At 42.7% G+C, this 20,555-nt stretch overlaps 1 protein-coding gene across 1 annotated transcript in view; it reads right to left on the bottom strand.

Moving 5' to 3' along the window:
• NBAS (NBAS subunit of NRZ tethering complex) overlaps positions 1 to 20,555 on the bottom strand; it is a 276,510-nt gene that overhangs the window by 59,189 nt on the left and 196,766 nt on the right. The window lies entirely within an intron of this gene.

The raw sequence follows: 20,555 nt of genomic DNA, 5'->3' as shown, positions 1-20,555 counted from the left end.
TGTGACCGATTAAAATGATAGAAGATTTTAGATATCAAGTGCTATGGTTTGAAGGTTTGTGTCCCTCAAAATTCACATGTTGAAATCCCAGCCCCCACAGGTGATGGGATTAGGAGGTGGGGCCTGTGGGAGATGGGGGGTGGGGCCCTCATGAATGAAATCAGTGCCTCATACAAGAGGCTCCAGAAAGCCCCCAGCCCCTTTCAACACGAGAGGACATGGTGAGAAGGCACCTACGATGAACCAAGAAAAGGGCTTTCAACTCAACCACGTTGGCTCCTTTGCCTGGGACGCCCAGTCGCCGGGCCTGTAAACAATAGATTTCCGCTGTTTATAAGCTGCCCAGGCTGTGGCGTTCTGTTACAGAGCTGGAATGGACTAAGGCAGCGAGCGTGTGAGAGGATAACCAGCTACTTTAAATTCTCTTAGGCACATGAGTAGAAAGTTAAGTCTGCTGCTCGGGGGCACTGTTCCCCTGCAGTGTGATTTTTAGCCTACCTGTACTGGAATCAACGGAGCTACTTCAAAAATGTGAATTCCTCAGCCTTGTTATACTCACTGGCTCTCCGTGACGCTGGGGAAGGCACGGGCACCGGTGGAGAGAAACCTGTATTTTGTACAGGCTTCTCCTGGTTAATTCCAACTGGCTGGTGGTGGACGTGGGATCTGGCTGGAGGCGGCTCCCAGGACTGGGAGCTGAGGGGCAGTAAGGAGGTCACTGCAGGGGTCCAGCCAGGTTTGGGGGAGGGGTGAAAGCAGAAGGCAGTTCTGGGTTTAAATCTTAAACACAAAAGAACGAAAAGACATGGCTCTGTTGCCCTGTGCTGCCTGCCCGAGCACACACCCCCGCGCTGCCTGCAGCCAGGTGCCTGAGTGGACCCAGCTGCTTCCGAAAATTTTTGCCCAAGACCCATAGTAAGAAACACATTGTGTATCAAAACTTAGTACCACAATATATGTGTTTACACATATGCACATATTAAAAGCCAACAAAAGTTTCATGAAACAATATAACCCCTATTGCGGGGAGGTACAATCTGGTATTTTCTCATATTAATAATCTACAGTCTCATGATCTTTTCTGTTTGTTCATTTTTTTTTTTTAAATGGAGGTACTGGGGATTGAACCGAGGACTTCATGCATGCTAAGCACACACTCTACCAGTGAACTATACCCTCCCCCCTGCATTTGCTCAAGAGATATATATATAAAATTGAAGTAGTCAGTTTACAATGTTATGCCAATTTCTGGTATAAAGCATAATGTTTCAGTCACAGGTGTACATACATACATTGGTTTTCATATTATTTTCATTACAGGTTACTATGAGATATTGAACACAGTTCCTTATGCTCTACAGTAGAAACGTTGTTTACCTATGTTTGTTCGGTTTTAATGTTGATCACAACACTCTAATTACAGGATCCACTAACGGACTGTAACTCAAAGAGTTTGTGGAACAGCTGCAAATCTGCCCCAGTGATGACAGGATGACTTGGAGGGGCAGCAAAAGTTGAGGCTACCAATGAAGTATCAAATTATCTAAGTCAGATTTAATTGACTTCATTAAAAGTGAACTCACTTCATGTTTTCCTGATAGCGTGACATTACCCTCTCTCTACGCTAACACTGAGTGTGCAGATATGTTCTGTTTCTGTGTCTACTTCCCTCACTAGATTATGAGACCCAAAGAGCAGGACCCATATCTTCTTCATTCTTCAAACTCAGTGCTTAGTCTAATATTTTAAGCACTGCTTTAAAAATAAATATAGAACATTATGAAGTAGCATCTTAAATATTTCACAGCAGAAAATAAAATTAAGAAGTTTTAAAAATGTTGCCTTACTCCAGTTCATGAGATATTCAAACACAAAAATAAGAACGCAGGTTTTGTCACATTCAATTATATACTTAACAAAATAAACATCATAATTTTGTTCTTTTGCTTTACTATCAATTGCTTATTAATAAAAGTAAAAATGTAAAAAAATGAATGATGAGGGCACAGAGGCCATTTTATCTTTGCCTTTTGCCTTGTCCTATAATTACAGAAATATTATATTATTCTTCAGCAAAGTGTAAATGGTAGCTTTTTTTTTTTTTACTATTCCCTTTCGGCAATGACATAAGCTAATACATTCCTAAGTTTTTCAGCGGCTTAAAGGTCACCTTTATCTTAGTGGGGAGGGGCATGAAGAATGCTGGAAACAAGGTGAAACGCGGCTGCAGTCAGTGACCGCTGCCCTCCACTGCTGCTCTGCATGTACAGGTCTTAACAAAATCTGAAAGCATTCATTCACATTTTCCACTGAAAAATCTTTTCCTATCATATGCATGTATCGGATATACAACATAAATTCTTATTATTAAGTTCATTTTAAGTAGATCAACTGAATTTATATCAAAATCAAGGGTAAATATGAATATCCAGGTCTTATTCCAACACTTAAAACTGTTTAGCATCATTCAAATCCAACCTGAACTGTTGCTAGTGTGTGAAATTGGGCTGAAAGGAATTCAAATGCCACTTTTGGACATTGTAGGTAAAACAGAGAGAGGGGTAAAGAAAACCAGAAGGGCAACTGACCAATACTGAGCGTCTGCTGACATCAAGATCTTTAGACTTGTTTTTAAATTTAATCCTCACAGAACTTACTCATGGTACGTGTTCCAGACACTGCGCCTGTCTCCCTGACACCCACTCAACACCATGCAGTGTGTGCAGGACTGACTCAGGGCTGCTCCAGGGTCAGTCCTGATGGACCATTCAGGGCAATCTCATCCATCTCAGCACAGTGGTCAGTTCAGGTAATCCAGGCCAAAGGTAATCAGTGCCTGGCATACCAAGAGCCACGGGAATTGGTTCGGGGTGATCTAACCAGTAAAAAGCTCAGACTTTCAGTTTGGTGCTTGCATGGAGCTCTCCCTCCCTACCTGGGTGGATGTGGGTCAGGAAGTGACGTCGCTCCCAAACACCACCGGTCAGTGTACTGACTCTGAAGCCAAGAGCCTGATGGTGAATCTACCACCACAGACAGCAGAGAAAAGAGACTGAAAGAAACCGGCTCCCTGATGACCGCCCACTGCTGAATCAGCCAACCCCAGAGTCAGCCCTACCTCTGGCCCTTAGAGTTACATGAGCCAGTAAATTTTCTGCTCAGTTAAACTCATTTAATTGGATTTTCACTTGTGTCTAAAAACATTTTTAAATGAATCCATATTTATATGGTAGTAATTATTGTTCCCCATTATACAGAGGAAGAAATTCAGAAGACAGAGTATTTCCCCCAAGGTCAAGCTTGAACTCAGGAAGGTGCAACTATAAACCTGTCTATCCATTACCATGCTACCACTGAAAGAACTCACAATGAATCAACCAAGATTTAATTCCATACATTGAAAGGTCACAATATTAATGTAGGAAAGTTTTCCAGACTTTCCTGGGTCAATGTTAACCTAGAATTGTTTTACTCTGTTCTCCTCATGGGAATTTTTAACACCGGATAAGTGGCATCAATCTCTCATAGTTTTTTCACACATACAGGTGGCATGAAATAGCCCTCACCACACCAGGTGTACTGGTGAAGCTTGGTTGTACTATGATTAAGGAACTCTGCTAAGTGATTCAGTGACCAAAAGGTTAAACAGTATCCTCAAAGGATGTTTATACAAATGCATTATGAAAACAGAGATACAGCATGCACGCTTGCCCTACAGAAACTAACACAAATCAAGTGAGTTTGGTGTCAGTGTCTCTCTGGTCCACCATCATCTCTCCCGTAAAACACTGCAATGGCCTTCACACTGGAGCATCCCTGTGTCCAGGCTGCTGCCTTCTGTTCCTTCTCCAGTCACTACCCAGTTTAAAATTTATGTCTAACTGATTCATTCTTAGGAAAGTCTAAAACATTTAGCCAGGTATACAAGAGTTTTCATTCATGACCAGGCCCTTTCTTATCTATCTCACCTCGGAATAAACACTTCCATTTATACTATGTCTTGTAGTCAACTGAAGGTGCCAGGTTATTTCATGCTTTTAGTAAAACTGCTCAGTCTGTCTGGAATGTTCCTCTCCTTCTAATCGGTTCCTCTGTGGCACTGATGACACGTCTCCTCAGTTATTAAGGCTCGGCTCAAAAACCTCTTCCACCTTGGGGCCTTTTCTTACTGGGCCCATCAACTCAACTGGTCCCATCAACTCAACTACTAACCATTTCTACCTTAATGTTACCACGTCACAGGTCACTAGCATATTCATCATGAATCTCACTAATTTTTCTCTACCACCTCCATCTATGAAGAGCTCCCCCGGGCTGTCAAGCAGGCAAAAGCAACCAGCATCCTGAGATGGCTGCAGTTAGGCAGGGCTCTTTCCTTTGGGTACGAACACTGGAAAAGCTGTTGGCACCAGCTGAGAGAAGAGGGCATGGCTCTTCATTATCGATTCCTTGCTGCACAGGCTAGAGAAAGTATTTATAAAACAGCAATTAGGAGATAAATCTGCTTATAAGTTTAAAAGGCACTTAAGTGAGAGGTGGGAGCTTACAGGGTGAACAGAAAATGGAGGAGTGAAGGGATCCCACGTCACTGAAGATTTATGGTTGAACAACAGACAACTCAGGGCTGTGAAGTTGGCCAGAAAGAGCATTTCAATAGGGAGGTGATTTTCAGTCCCCTTTCCTCCTCTGCTTTTTTCATGTTAAAATATGCATTGGTATTTGCTGCACGTTGTTCTGAGATTGTTGATTTATTCCTCTGTCTTCCCCAAGATTTCCACCTCCTGTGAATTGAGAGCCCACGTGCTCCCCAGGAAGGAGTGTTACTTCTTCTTGCTCTTCTGAGCGGAGAGGCCCGTGGGGGCTACAGAAACACATGGCAGCTCAGCGCCCCGCCAGACTCCTCAGAAGCAGAAGCAGAAGCATCACCATTTATGACTGGACCACACACATGGCCTTGGGCCAATTCTCAGTCTCTCTTACTAAATTATCACCTTAGCCAATCTGAAATCATTTTCCAAGCACAAACAGAGAATGAGTTTTCTGCTTGCCAGTCGAGCCAATAATCATGGTCACCCCAGATGGGCTTCTGCAGCCAGATTTCTCAGGCAAGGAGGCCGTGGAAAGCCAGATTTGGGAAGCAGGGCTGTGTATGAATCCTGACCTGGTCACTTCTAGGTCATAAGACACTGGAGCAGTTATTTAACTTCCTTGAGCCTTAATTCTCTGGCCTGTTAAAGCGATGATAAAATTATTTACTTCACCGAGCTGGCAGGACAATTCACAAGGTAACATTACAATAAATACTGTCTTCGTCCTCTTACAGAATCTTGTCTGAAGGCTGGTTGTGAAGAGGCAGAGGGAAGGAAATGGTCAAATGACACCCGTAGCGAGGCACAGCCTGGATGACTGTGACAGACTTCTGGAAGGAAACTTTAGTTCCCCGTGTTATTATAGCGTGAAACTGATGGGCACCGAAGGGGCAATTCTTAGGCTTTTTTTCCGGGTCACATTATTCAGAGTGAATGCCACACCCACAATGCCTCTTTGAGGAAGCAGCCAGGGGGGCCTGTCAAAAACAGGTCATCCGCTTGGCAACACACCTCTTCAGAATCTGGGCACAGTTAAGGGGACCAGGGAGGAGCCCTGCAGCCGACTGCAGCCACATGGAGGCTGGACAATGACCGTGCGGTGGCCCAGGGCTCTGTCCTAAAGGTTGCTCTACGCTGGAGAGTGATATGCAACCAGAAAGGTTCCTCTCCTGGGAAATTTTACTGTGAGCAATTAAGATGTCTGTGTGTGCGTGTGAGAGCTGGAGGATGTGTGGGTGTGTCGGCAGGTTCATGCCTTCATGTCATGACCGGTCAGCTGTTCGGGAGGCCTCGCTCACTGAGGAGTCCTTTCTCTCATATTCTCAGTGCTGGCTCCTGTTATGCTCACTGTAATGACCCCATTAACTGATGCAGCCAGAGGTGGGCTTCCTTAGAGCCCGAAGGAACCAAACTACGCACACCTGTGAAGCACAGAGCACACAGTACGTCTGCTCTGGGAAGACACGTGTGGGTGTCCTTCCTCAGTCTCTGACGTGCACAAGGCACGGCTTCATTCTGCACATGTGTCCATTTACAGACAAGATGCGCAGAGTCCTGGGACACTCGAGCTGATCCCCAGGTCATGCCGCTTCATCCTTTCAGATGCTTTACAGATGGAACCATTTCTAGGTTGCTGCCCCTACAGAACCACCTCAGTTCTGTATTTCTAATGACCGTCCCCTCGTTGCTCAGCCAGCTTCCACACATCAGTAATGCTATCAGCTTTAAGTCAGACTATTTAAGGTGCAGTAACTGAATGAATGATGTCTAAATGTATCTGTAAAATGGAGCTACAGCTTTTGGATAAAAAGCATGTTGAGAACAAGGTTTCAGAATATGACAGAATTAGGATCCAAACCTGGCTCCGCCACTTACATGCCAGCAGTCTGGGGGAAGTCCCTCAACGTCCCTGAGCCGAAGTTTTCTGATCCACAAGAAAGGGCGGCATCACCCACCCTCATGGTTGTTATGAAGTTTATGAGATGACGCGTGTACGGCACGTGGTACATACTGACGTCAGATGCGGCTTCCCTCCCCCTCCTTACACTGCCCTCCTCCAACCCACGCTGCCACTCACAGCACTCACTGGCTGGCTCACGAGACACTGCAGGATAGTACAGAGAGACCCCACGTACCCATCGCCCATCTCCTTCCAATGGTGTAACCTCACAAAAAGCCACATCAATTTTAATATGTCAAACAACAGCTCCTGATCCTACCCCCCAAAGCTGCTCCTTCCAATCTTAGTAAATAGCAACCCTACTCTTACAGTCACTCAGACCAACAGTCTTGGTACCATCCTGGATTATTAACGTTTTCTTATCTTCCGCATCAAATCCAACAGCAAATTGGCTCTATCTTCCAAATAAATCCAGAATTTGACCATTTCTCACCATGGTCACTGCTACCATCCTCATCCAAACCACCAGCATCTTTTACTTAGAAAACCACAGCTGCTTCCTCAGCCGTCTCCTTGCTTCTGCCACTACCTCCCATAACACCTTCAACAGGGCAGCAGGGGGGGTTCTGTTAAAGCGCCAGGTCCGATCAAAGCCTGCACTGGCTGCTCATCCCCACAAGGCCCTATCCCAGCCACACGGTCCTGTCACTCACCTCCCACCGCTGCCCCCTCCGCGTTCCCCGCCAGCCACACTGGCCTCACAGTTCCTCACATGGGCGCAGCATGCGCCCCTGGGCCACCTTCCCTCTGATAAACAGTTTGTTGCTGCCTGACTTCCTGAAGCTCTTTGCTCAAGTATTACATTCTCCGTGAGGTCTTCTTCGACCATCTTACTTTAAATTGCCGCAGTCCTGCTGTCTTGCACTTCTGACTCCTGGAAGGTTTATTTTTCTCTTGATTTACTACCATTTCACAGGTCTGAGCTTCATCATTTTGTTTACTGTCCAGTTTCCCTTAGGTCAGAGATGCTTGTCTATGCTGTTCGGTGCCATATTCCCAGCCCTGAGGACAATTCCCGACATGTAACAGACACGGATGAGAGTTTCCATTGTTGCATTAAAAAATGGCCAAATTCAGAAGCTTAAAACATTAATTACCTCCTAGTTCCTATGAATCATGAATCTGAGTGCGGCTGAGCTAGGTGCCTTGGGATTAATCCCCTGGCTTCCCTCCCCCTCCTTACACTGCCCTCCTCCAACCCACGCTGCCACTCACAGCACTCACTGGCTGGCTCTCTCGGGGGGTTATAATCAAACCATGGGCCGGGACTGCAGAGCCACCCGGTGACCTGCTGGGGTGCAGGAGGAGATACACGTCCGTGTTTACTCACATGGTCATTGGCAGCCTCGGTCTCCTGCCCTGCGGGGCTCTTCACCACAGGACAGCCAGATTCCCTAAGAGTGAGCGATCCAAGGGAGAAGAGAACGCCCAGGAAGGAAGCCATAGTCCTTCTGTAACCTCATTTTGTAAATGGTGTCCCATCACGTTTGCTGTTCATTCTGCTTATCAGCAGTGAATTAGTGAGTCTAGTCCATACACCAGGGGAGGGAGTTACACACAGGACTAATCCTGGCAGGTCGGGATCACCAGGGGCCCTCTCAGAGGCTGTCTTCCCCAGCACTCAGTAAATATTCGTTCTGTAAATGTCCAAATTAACCAATGACGCATACTTGATAAAAGGGAGATCCTGAGTCAAATGGGAAAATCAGACTGACTTTTCTAGGAACTTACGGATTTTTCACTTTTTATAAATGGAAAAAGGGCAAGGAGGAGAAATAATCACCTGTGGAAACGTAAAGGCCATGTAAAACTTTCAACAGGAGAGACTTTCTGAGTCTTGTAATAGAAGGTCATTTTTTTGTAGAACTGTATTTTTTAAAATTTATGTTATATCATATTAACTTTCAAAACCTGTATTGTCTACCCTTCAAGTGTTCCACCTGCTCCCATGTATACTGTGCCTTGACAATCACACTTGAAAAACAATTCTTTTTTAGGTTCTTTCTTCTTTGCTTATCTCCTAAGCTCCTGGCTTTTTGCTTTTTTTTTTTTTTTTTGTCAAGATAGGGTATGCTTATCAAACTAAACTCTCATCTTGGAAAATAGAAGAAAATGGTTCCTTAAAAGCAACGGCATTCAAGAACACTATAACAATACACAGAGGCTAGCTGAAGGTCAGATGAGAGCAGTATATACTGAACATTTAACTAGCTTGAAATAATCATTATGAGGTAGCATTATTAACACATATATGCCTGGAACATAGAAGGCGTTCAATAAGTATTTACTGAGTATGTCTTCCTTTGTACACACAGCTTTTATTAATATCCTTAATGGTACTTCTTGTATCAAATTATAGTTCACCTGATACACACACACACATTGGTTGTAATCAACTGGGAGCTTCTCAAGGGCAGGGAGCTAGGCAGTCTTTTCTTTGTTTACAGCACTTACAACAGTGGCAATGAACACGTGCTTGTGTAAACACTTCCTGAATGTATCTGGAATGAACAAAGCTCATTTAGTTCAGAATCAAAGGACTGAAGTGATGACTACACCAAGACCAGAGATTAATGAGCAAAATACTTATTTATGAGATTAGAGGAAAATGACTTAACATTTAGTCATCTCGTAAAACTGAATGAATGTAACATCTCATAGTCAAGTTTAATATGACTATAAAATAGCAACAATGAGCATCATAAAATTTGGTGGGGGGACGGCTAACATGTGTGAGTATGCCCTCACATAAATACAGCTGACTGACTTTTAACAAAGGAGTAAAGGCAATACAACAGAGCAAAGATAGTCTTCTCCACAAATAGGGCTGGAACAACTGGACGTCCACAAGCAAAAAAATGAATCTAAACACAGACCTACATCCTTCACAAGAATTAACTCAGAATGGATCATAGACCTAAATGTAAAACACACAATTAAAAACTCCTAAAAGGTTACATAGGAAGAAATCTAGATGACCCTAAGTATGACTATAAGTTTTTAGATAAAACACCAAAGGCACAATCCATAAAAGAAATAATTGATGGCTAGACTTCATCAAAATTAAAAACTATAGCTGTGTGAAACACAACATCAAGAGAGTGAGAGACAAACTACTGACTGGAAGAAAATATTTGCAAAAGACACATCTGATAAAGCACTGTTATACAAAATATACAACGATCTCCTAAAATAGTAAGAAGACAAACAACTTGATGGAAAAATCAGCCAAAGACCTTAAAAGACATCTCACCAAAGAATATATACAGACGGCACATAAACACATAGCATATACAATGATGCTCCACATCATATGTCCTCAGGGAAATGAAAATTAGAACAATAGTGAGATACCACTATGCACCCATGAGAAAGGTCAAAACCCAGAACCCTGACAACAGCAAATGCTGCAGAGGACGTGAAACAAGAAGTCTCATTCACTGCTGGTGGGAATGCAAAACGTACCACCACTTTGGAAGACAGTTTGGAAGTTTATTACAAAACTAAACATACTCTTACCATAGAATCCAGCTATTGCTCTCCTCAGTATTTATCCAAAGGAGTTAAAAATTTGTGTCCACATAAGAAAATTGCACATGAATATTTACAGCAGCTTGATTCATAATTGCCAAAACTTAGAACTGACCAAGATGTCCTTCAGAAGGTGAATGGATAAATAAACTGGTATAGCCACACAATGGAATATTACTCAGCACTAAAAAGAAATGAACTATCAAGCCATGATAAGACATGGAGACCCTTAAGTGCATATTACTAAGTGGAAGAAGCCAATCTGAAAAGGCTATGCAGTGTAGGACTACACGTAGCTGTAGTCTATGACTACATTAGACTATGACATCATAAAAGAGGTAAAAATATGGACACAATAAAAAGATCACTGGTTGCCAGCGGGTGGGGTGGGACAGGAACAGGCAGAAAATGGAGGCTTTTTGGGGCAACGAAAGTACTCTAGGATATTATAATGATGGATAGATAATACATGTCATTACGCATTTGTCCACACCCCCAGAATGTACAAAACCAACAGTGGACCCTATGGTAAACTATGACTTTGGGTGATAATGATGTCAGTGTAGGTTTATCAATTGCAGAGAAAAAAATGTACCTTCTGGTGAGGGGCAAGGGGGCAAGTGAGAAATCTCTGTACCTTCCTCTCAGTTTTGCTGTGAACCTACTAAAACTGCTCTTAAAAAATAAAGTCTTAAAAAAATACACGAGAATGCCACTTTCCACTTAGGAAGAGAGGAGCCTGAGAAACGCAGTGTCTTCTAACACAAATGTGCATTAGATACACATCTTTTCAATTAAAAAAAAATATGACGATCAAAAGATCTTCATTCACTGCTGTAACGTATACTCCAACAATGATACACAAAGATCAATGTGGAGACTACATATATCAGTAATCAGAAACAGAGATGCATGTAGTTTATTTGGATTTAAAATAAGTATGTTTTATCTTGAATAAACTAAAATCCATTTACACAGAAACAAAAATATGTATGTATTAAGGCAGTATATCAGCTTTGAGTTAATTATTTTTCAAGGCTTTTTACCATTTTTTCGTTTTACTATAAACTTCAGTCCTTTTATAAAACCTTATTATGAAGTCTATAAAGTCTCTATAAGCTTATTATATATAAAAGTACAGGTAAGCAGAATTATGGTCCCCAAAGATGTCCACATCCTAATCCTTGGGCTCTGTGAACATGTTACCACACATGCCAGAGGGACTTGGCAGATGTGATTAATGGTAGAGTCCCTGAGATGGGTAGATTATCCTGGATGATCACAGAGGCTCCAATCTCATCGCACAAATCCTTAAAAGTGCGAACCTTCCTTGCCTTTGGTCAGAGAGAGATAATGTGAAGACAGAATCAGAAAGATGCAATGTTGCTGGCTTTGAAGACGGAGGACAGAGGCCATAAGCCAACAAACAAACACAGTTATGAACGTGGGTTCTCCCCTGGAGCCTCCAGAAAGCAATGCAGCCCTACCTGCACTTTGACTGTAGCCCAGTGAGACCCCTGTCTGACTTCGAACCTATAGGAATTTAAGACAGTAAATTTGTATCATTTAAGCCACTAGGTGTGTAGTAATTAGTTACAACAGACTAAGAAACTAATACATGGAGGTGATTTTTTTCCTTTCTGTTTTTTTTTTTAAGGAGGAACACATATAAATCACATCAAGGAGAAGGTGATTATAACAGAAACACATGAAATCCACGTTACTTGCAGAATAAAGAAGATTGAGGGGTGAAAAGGCTCGGGGATACGTGGTGATTTCACTCCATTTCCCAAAGAGCAGGCATGTCGAGGAGGGAGCGGTTCTATTTCTTTCTTGTTACAGAAAGGAGCTCAGGTCAAAGGGCCGGGTGTGGACTCCATATAAGAGGATAACATAAACGTACCCAATACAATGCTCAGAAAATAGTGGGTGCCTGTCTAAGGAAGAAAAGGATTATCATTGCTGAAGACTGCTAACACGGAACAGGTAAGACTAGGATTGGAATTCTGCCTCAACTACCGACTTGCTTCTGATCTTGAACAAATTATTTAACCTCTAACCTTCAGTTTACTCATTTCAGACTGAGATACAATAGCTACGTCACCGGGCTGTGACGAAGACTGGAGATAAGGCAGAGGCGCGAGCCAGTGCCTGGCACAGAGTAAGGGAATAAAGATGGTAGCCATCACTGCTGTCCTTACACAGAATGTACAGTGGTTCCTAAGGTCTTGTAATTTATTGTTAACTTGACATCACTTAGCATGTGTGGCAGGAACCACTTTCTCCTCCTCTGCAGTTCCCTCCCAGGCCCAGAGTCCCCCCGTGGGTCTCAAGAAGGTATGTACTGCTTCTCTCTTCACCTCTGACTTCTCGGGAGAGGAGGAGTGACATCTGATGATACCGGGAGAAGAAACTGATTATGGATGGCTAGTCCTTTCCCTCTCTTTTTGAGATCTGCCTTTGGGGAGAGTACCCTCGCCTTCCATCCCTGGGCTTCCAGCAGTACACATTGGTGGGACAGGCCCAGACTCTGGTTCCAGATAAGCATTACCTGTGCAGTCCATTCATGTGACTGTCGAGCCTCTGAAAGGTCTGTACTGACAAGTACAGTCAGCAGATTTGTAAAGACTACATGAAAACAAGAATGTTAAAATATCTCATTCATAATTTTTATATTGACTACATGTTGAAATGATACTATTTTGGACAACTGACAAGTGTTTAGGACAATTTCACCTATTTGGTTTACTTTTCTTACTGCGGCTACTAGAAAATTTCAAATTGCACATGTGGTCACATGACAGTTCTCCTGGACAGCACTAAGCCAGAGGCCACCTCTCTCGGTCCCATGAATGGGGATCAAGTGGAGAGGCAGGCCTGCTGAGGAAGCACAGCTGCTCGACAGATCGACTCAGTGCTCGGCGGGGCTGTGTGAGGATCTGGTGCAGGGAGCAAGTGTAAAGAAGGCTGGCGTGGAAAATCAAGCCACGTCCTCCACTCCAATCCTACCAACAACAAAGTCGCTTTGATTCCCACCCAGCTGAACCTTCTATCTCGTAACTGACTGCATCTTGGGAAGACAGGATGCTGTTTATTGTTCTCTCCCGTCAAACCCGAAAGATGTGATAGAAATATTTCTATTCCCATGGAAGTAGCACAAGCATAAAATTCAGAGCCAAGCACAAAGCAAAGGCAGTAGTCCTCCCTAGGTCCTTAGGGGCACAGGTTTCAAAAACATCTATGCTGATTTCATTAGGGGGTTTTCAGCAGAAACAAATATGGACGTGGGTGAAACTTCCCCAGGAGACAGGTTTCCGAGACAAGTGGAATTCCACAGCAAAAAGGCAGTGACACCAGCCCTGTGACACTTAACTGAAAGGAATGCAGAGCTTAAATGAGGAAACAGAAACTCGGAAGGCAGAGTGACTAGAGACAAGGACGTGTAAAATACATCAGTCCCAGAAAGAAGACAGTATAGACATTTTTCCTTCCTCCATGGAGAACGTACACCAGATAACCTCTTGATGGTAGCCCTACCCAACCGATCTCTGGACAACTGGTTTGACCTGACATCCTGGCAAAGCTAAATCCAGTAAGGTTTTCTGTCTCTCCTCCTTCGCTCCCATCCCACCAAGCCCCTTCTACGCTCTCCAGCATTCTAGGAAGTGTATTTGGATGGAACTAAGAACAGGATTCAAGAACCCTGCTTTGCCTGGCTAACTGTTTCAGGGCTGGTGAACTGCATGAGTTTTCTAAATTATATGGTTCTGAAGCTGGGGCTGAAACAGTTTTATTTTTTTCTGGTTTTCTTTTGGAGTTTTTAAAAATGGGATGCATACAAAACTTGTGGTGGGATTAATTTAACTTCAGATTTGCTGAAGAAGCTACACTAACTCAAGGGGAACAGGGGTGTTCTGCCGAAGGAACCAGCTGTTGCCAGACATCTAACTCCGACCTCTCTGGCTAAGACAGAGTAGAAACCAGGAAAAATCACCTATCAACTTTAATTTTGTTCAACTTATGAAATTTGGATTTTGATGTAATTGAACTTTAACTAAAAGGGCAAGAGGATTTGATTTTGAGGATGTCAATTTTAGGATGTCAATTTCTCCCTCAGAATTTAATAACGGGAATTTAAATTTGGGCCATTTGAAAGTTGCTGACCTCTAATACTTGGCATATTTCTACTCTCATGTAAGCTCACTGCTTAACTTCTGATGAGTTTTAATTATCAATCTGGTTGGGCAAACTCTGAGACGGGAAATAGAATAGAGAGTAAATTTTTAAGCTAGTCTACAGGGAGTCAGAAGAGTGTGGTCCTCTGACCTATTTTAGAGTTTTCCGGAAGCAGAGGCTGCACTGTCACGACTGACCTCAGGAGGACACACCACAGGACTCAGGTGCAAGAGGAGTGGCCTCGTGACATGGGAGCACCGGGACCAGGTCCTGACAGACGCTGGACTCTTTTCTCCCCTCACTGGCAAGAGGTTTCATTATTAAGCCTAATCAGTCAAGGAAACGAAAAGCCCACTGCCCTCTCCCCATCCTTCCATTACAAGGAGAAAACTCCCACTGCAGTCAACAGGCAGAAACTCAGGGAAGAGCGCATCCATCCAGCGTCTCTCTCCCCTCCGCCCTCTCCCCGCAGGATGAGAACATGTCTATGTCGCTGCTCCCTGTCTGCCCTCAGTATACACTCATCCTTGGCTTCCTTATAGAATTACTCTCTGCAGCAGCTCTAACTAGGCAAGTTTCAAACAAGTTTCAAACAAACTTTGGGGAAAGATAGATCATTAGGTTGCAAATCCAGGCCACGCTCCCCAATTTTAGCTCTTCCAACAATATCTATTTATGGTTGATATTTATTTTCACCTTTCTGAATTTTAAAAGGAGGTGTGAGTAAAGGAGGGGTGGAACTATGATTAAGCATCACCCTCAAACTCTATTGCATACAGGTCACCCCCAAAATCACCCCTTCTCTGCTTTGATATCCTGGCCTGGGAATAAAGTTGAGGACACGAGGTTTAAGGAGGACCCCTTAGGAGCTGCACCCTTACTCCAAGCCCCTTCTCCTTTCTGATATGTCTCCCCTAGAGAACTCCCTGCTAAGCTTGATTAATAATAAAAGATAAATGTGTTAGCTGAAAAAACTACAAAGGCTAAAATTTGTTGAAGGAAAAACATACTGCAAGTTTATAAGTTCAAAGGGTGGTACAATGATACTACCATGCACACATCCCCTTTACATTTTCAAATTCTTTCTGACACTTCTCTACCTGGAAAGCTGATGCAGAAGTGTCAGACAATAAATGGAAATTTTAAGACAATCCTTTATGCATGTACCAGACACATCTTCATTATTATCTCAATTACAAATACTTAGGAAGCTGACCTGCTCTTCCGTGTGCGTATCAAGGATGCCTGTGGTTTGGGAAACAATAACCTATGACAGTGGTTCTTGAAGGGGGTCCACAAACCACAAGAGTCCAAGACTCTTTCAAGGAGTCTGCAAAGTCAAAATTATTTTGATAATGACCCTAAAACATTATTTACCTTTTTTCACTGTGCTGACATTTGTATGATGGTGAAAAAGCAAATGGTGGAGAAAACCGCGGGGCCTTGGCAGAAACCGAGGGAGTGGCACCAAACTGCACTAAGAGTCCCTGTGTGCTCCGCGGGCAGTTTCACTTAAGGATATTCATGATGAAGGAGTGAAAACGGTTATTTTGTGAAACCTCAACCACTGAGTGCATATTTACGTGCAGAACTGAAAGATACACACAAAATGCTTCTCTGCGTGCTCAAGTGTCGTAATGAAAGAGCATCCATGTGATGTCTGAATTCTGAGTAGCTGAAGGAGCTGCCTTCTGCAAGCATTACTGTTTCTGCCTGAAAGAACAACTAACAGACATCAATGGCTATTCAGACCTGCACATGTGGCAAACCTTTTCTCCAAAGTGTACAAAGTGAGCCTGTCACTTCAGGGAAAACAATTCACAGTATTTGTTGCCAAAGATAAAATTTGAGCTTTCAGGCAAATACTGGAATTCTGGAAGACTTGTATCCACCACCGTGAGACTGATGGCTTCCCAATATTCAACGACTCATCGGATGAGATGAGCGTTCATAATAATCCATGAGACTGTGCTGATAATGTAAAATGCACTGTATCAGCATTTGGATAATTTGCATAACTCAGGGAGCCACTAGTTTCCAAATGCTGAATGCATTATATTACAAATCATACTTGGCCAAAAGAGCCATTCAAAGTGCAAACTAGAATGATGGTTTTACTGCAAAGTACTACAAAAAGATCAAGGATAGGGTTTCTGATTCCACATTACAACTAGTCTTTAAGAATCTATCATTTGTTGAGTTTTAGTGTAGCATTAAAGAACACCCAAAACTACGCTGTAGGCTATTAAGAACTCCTGGAATCTCTTCATTTTCTTCAACCAAAACAACAAAAATTGAATACAGAAACAAATACAAGAACCCAGCTGTGTTCCATTAAGCCAGACATGTAACTGTAAAATGTGGTCACTCTTTCATTATTTTTTTCTTTTTGAAATAAAGTTATTTCCCATTAAGAGATGCTATTCATGTCAACCTATAAATGGGTCTATTATTGGTAGTTTTAAATGAACTAAACAAATATTTCTAAAATTTCTTGGTTTTAACTTCTTTTTTTAAAGTCATTTTTATTTATTTACTTATTTTTATTTGGGGGGTAATTAGGTTTATTTATTTACTTATTTATTTTATTATTTTAGAGGAGGTACTGGGGACTGAACTCAGGACCTCCTGCACGCTGAGCACGCACTCTACCACTTGAGCTATACTCTTCCCCCCATTTTAACTTCTACTATGATAAACAATGATATATTTATTGTAATATATAAACAAAAGTTATTTAAGGTCCTCAATAATTTTTAAGAATATTAAGGCATACAGAGATCAACAGATTTAAGAATTGCCAATATATGATAATAATTATTTGAACAATCACTTTGAGTATCTACTTTACACTATGCTAGAAACTAGAGCTTATAAGATTAAAGGCACCATCCCTGCCCTCAAAGAATTTCTAATTTCACAGAGGGTGTAATTCTCGATTATAATAATTTTACTGTAAAGAAAAAAATACCCTTCATTTTAAGTGTCTTATAGGCGCATTTTTTACATCTGGGTATCTCCAATGGCAATTAATATTGTACATGGCACACAGTAATGCCTACAGACTTAGTGATCCAACAGAGTTAAGCATCAGAAAGCCATGTATCATGCCATGCAATTAGGGACTGTGCTTTATCTAAATATTTTTACATAGGCTTCAGACACCAACTGCTCATTATGGTGAAAAATGTGCCCCCCTCCTTAGTTACAAGATGGTATTAGCAGCGTTAAGACCCTGAGGTTACAACTATAATGCAGCCTTTTGATTCAGACTTAAACTTAAGAAACAAATCTTTTTAGGTCATATTATGGTTTTTAACAAATTTTTTTCTTTCAGATTTTTATGCCAAATAATTCGGATAATAGGATAGGGGAGGAAATAGCAGCTTAGGTCAAGAATCTGAATAGTCATAATACGGAAAAGTGAGGCCCTGATGCTGTTCCCACAGCCCCAGGAGACAGAACCCAAAAGTGGGAATTACAAGGAGAAACAAAGATCGCATGTGTGTGTATGTGTGTATGTGTGAATGAATATAAAGTGTGTGTGTGAATAGATGTAAAAGCCGAGGTAATAGCTTAATTAGCAATAGAAATGATGCTTGAAGGTCAGAGGTCAGACTAGACAAGAGGTTCTCAACAATTTTCTGCTCTAACCCAAAGCAGGTATGTTCCCATCAGCAACAAGTGGTGGGAGCTGAAACACAGGGTGTGTGCAGGCTGGGGGGAGGGGGTGGATGCCGCCCCAATTCCGGGCTGAGAAGCATCGGGCAGGATACTCACAGGCCCCCTCTGATTCTGTGATGACCTGGGGATTTTAAAGGATTCTGGCAAACTTCTAGGTGGCATTTCCTAAGTAAGAGGAGTAGTCTCCACATCCTCACTTTTGGATGTAGCTACACCAGAGACTGAAAGCGAGTGGGGAGTATAAAACACGAAGGCCGGGATTACACGCAAGCTCCCCCTTATCTAACCACACGCTGTCTGAACCAAGAGAATAGTGTGTTGACCTGCATTTCAGCTTCACTGACCGTTTTCCTGGATTTCTCACCCACTAGCTTGTTCTCTGACCCTTCTACAAAAATGTTTCTAATTACTGAATTGGAAAAGCCACAAGAGAGCAAGTCTAACCTGATCCAACGGAGACACAACAACAATGCACCTTAAACATCTGTATGCTTTTCCCTTCTGCAAATTCATCACCTTAAATGTCATGCAAATTCAATCTCTGCCTACATGACATGATGCCATTTTGTGAATATTTTCCCCAGAATTTCTACAAATTCAGCTATCGCAAAATGGCAACTGAGTAACTCTTCTCATGAAGGCAAAGAGCCTTCTCTGGCTTACTTCATCGTGGAATGGGTACTAAATTCAGGCTTGGGGAAACGCCTCTCTGAACTCCAGTATCTGAACTGCTTACTGTGCTGTCTAGCAGCAGTTCCCCAGTTCTCTCCAAAAGCTTGGCTCTGAATTGAACGTGGGGACACGTTTAAAAACTGCACACTACATATGAGTAAATACACTCAGTTTCCATCTTTAACATTGTGTACAAGCTGTGGCAACATCTGGTGTTTTGCAAACTTGGCCACAACCAGCTGCATTCCTTTTCCAAATGTGCCCTCTGACATGTGAGGGCTGTATTTCAGTTTGAATTTCACACTCTCTCTAGGATAGTATTGTGTGATTTCAAACATGCATTGTATCTAAACTTCATACTTTCCCTCTCTGAATGGAAAATTGAAAGCTTGCCAATTAATAAAAGGAGAAGAAAGATAAAGCTAGACTAAAGATGTAATTTAGTGTGTCTATGCCCCTTTTCTACAGCTTACTGACTCAGTAGAGAACCACTTCTTGATATAGTTTACAATAAACGAATATCTTGCTGAAAACTACACCACCTGAACTAAGAGAAAGAAACGCTGTAATCAATTGACTCAGTCCTTCCTGGGTCAGCTACGCAGCTTTTCCTCAGGAAAAAAATGCACATATGCTCACAACTGTCATGCATTTTCAGGTGGCTGGTTGAAGGGTATCTTAAAGATACACAATTAAGAAACTAAGGTGATGAAAATGTGCTATAATTCAAAATCATCTGACTTCAAACATCATATGTAACTGAAACTGAGTAGATTCTCCATCCAGCTCGTCAAGTTGTTTAATCAGGAGTGAATAAATCAGGAGAGTCTGGACTGTCTGCCCACCTCCACATGCACACTCACAACTAGCACACGGCCTTGGCTGGCCATGCTAGGCTTTGTCCCTGCCCTCCTGTAAAACATGTAAAACCTCCTTCCGTCTGGGCCCCTCCGTCTTCCTGGCCACTCTGTTTGCTCGTCAGGCTCCTTCAGCCAGTTCACAGGAGCCATTTTCTTGGATTTCAACTCCCTACGTGGTTCAGCCCCTCCCTTCCAACACGTACTTTCTGCATTGCTAGTACCTACTCGGACTCGAACCTCGTCATCCTTGGAGACTGAAATCCAATGTTTGCTGGACTGTTGTCTTTTCAGACATTGCGAGGTGCCTGCCTGGCCTTCCTCATTAGGCTCGGCCCTGCTCTGCACCCATCCCACGACAGGCTGCTCCGCTTGGACTGAAAATGCTTAGGGCTCTCTGGTCCCACTGCCCTCCCTTGACTCTGGCTGTTTGTTCCACAACTTCTTAGAGACAGTACAGCTTGCTGGTTAGGAGCAAAGGCCCGGAATAAGCCTCCTGGGGCTGAAATTGTGGCCCCTCTATTACCAAGTTAACTCTGTCGAACCTCTGTTTCCCCCTTCCTATTAAAATCAGGGTAATACTATTATCTGTTTCACAGATTACTCAGTCTCAGCCTGATTACAGAGGCTGAACCACAGAGGCAACAAGTAGCAGGTTCAAAGTTCAAAGCCACAGGACTCCAAACCTGTGTTCTTTTCAAATATATTGTGCTACTTCCTTTAACAATCATCCTCATTTTTTCCTTAAAAAACAACAAAAAATGATTATTTCCTTTTTACAGCAATGGCTGTAAAATTTAAAACCAAGTATTAACTAAACTGGGTTATAATAATAAGGAAATGAAGTCCTGAGTTACCCACAACTGTTAATCTAGCAAGTTAGTTGAAACTAGTATTCCCCATGGATGCTTCAGCCTCCACCTGTGCCAACCTCCAAGTGAATGCCCTGCATCCTTGGCCTCTGCACTCAACTTGCAGGGTAATACTTGCTATAATAAACATACATAGGATCGGGTACAGGGCAGACTTGCCAACCTGGGGGAAAGAGAAGGCAGCGGCAAAGATGGGCAAGAGAAAATGAAAAGG

The sequence above is a fragment of the Vicugna pacos genome, chromosome 15 (assembly GCF_048564905.1).
Source record: "Vicugna pacos chromosome 15, VicPac4, whole genome shotgun sequence".
NCBI classification, from domain to species: Eukaryota; Metazoa; Chordata; class Mammalia; order Artiodactyla; family Camelidae; genus Vicugna; species Vicugna pacos.
Note: the sequence above shows the minus strand (reverse complement) of the source record. Positions and strands in the feature narration are given on the sequence as shown.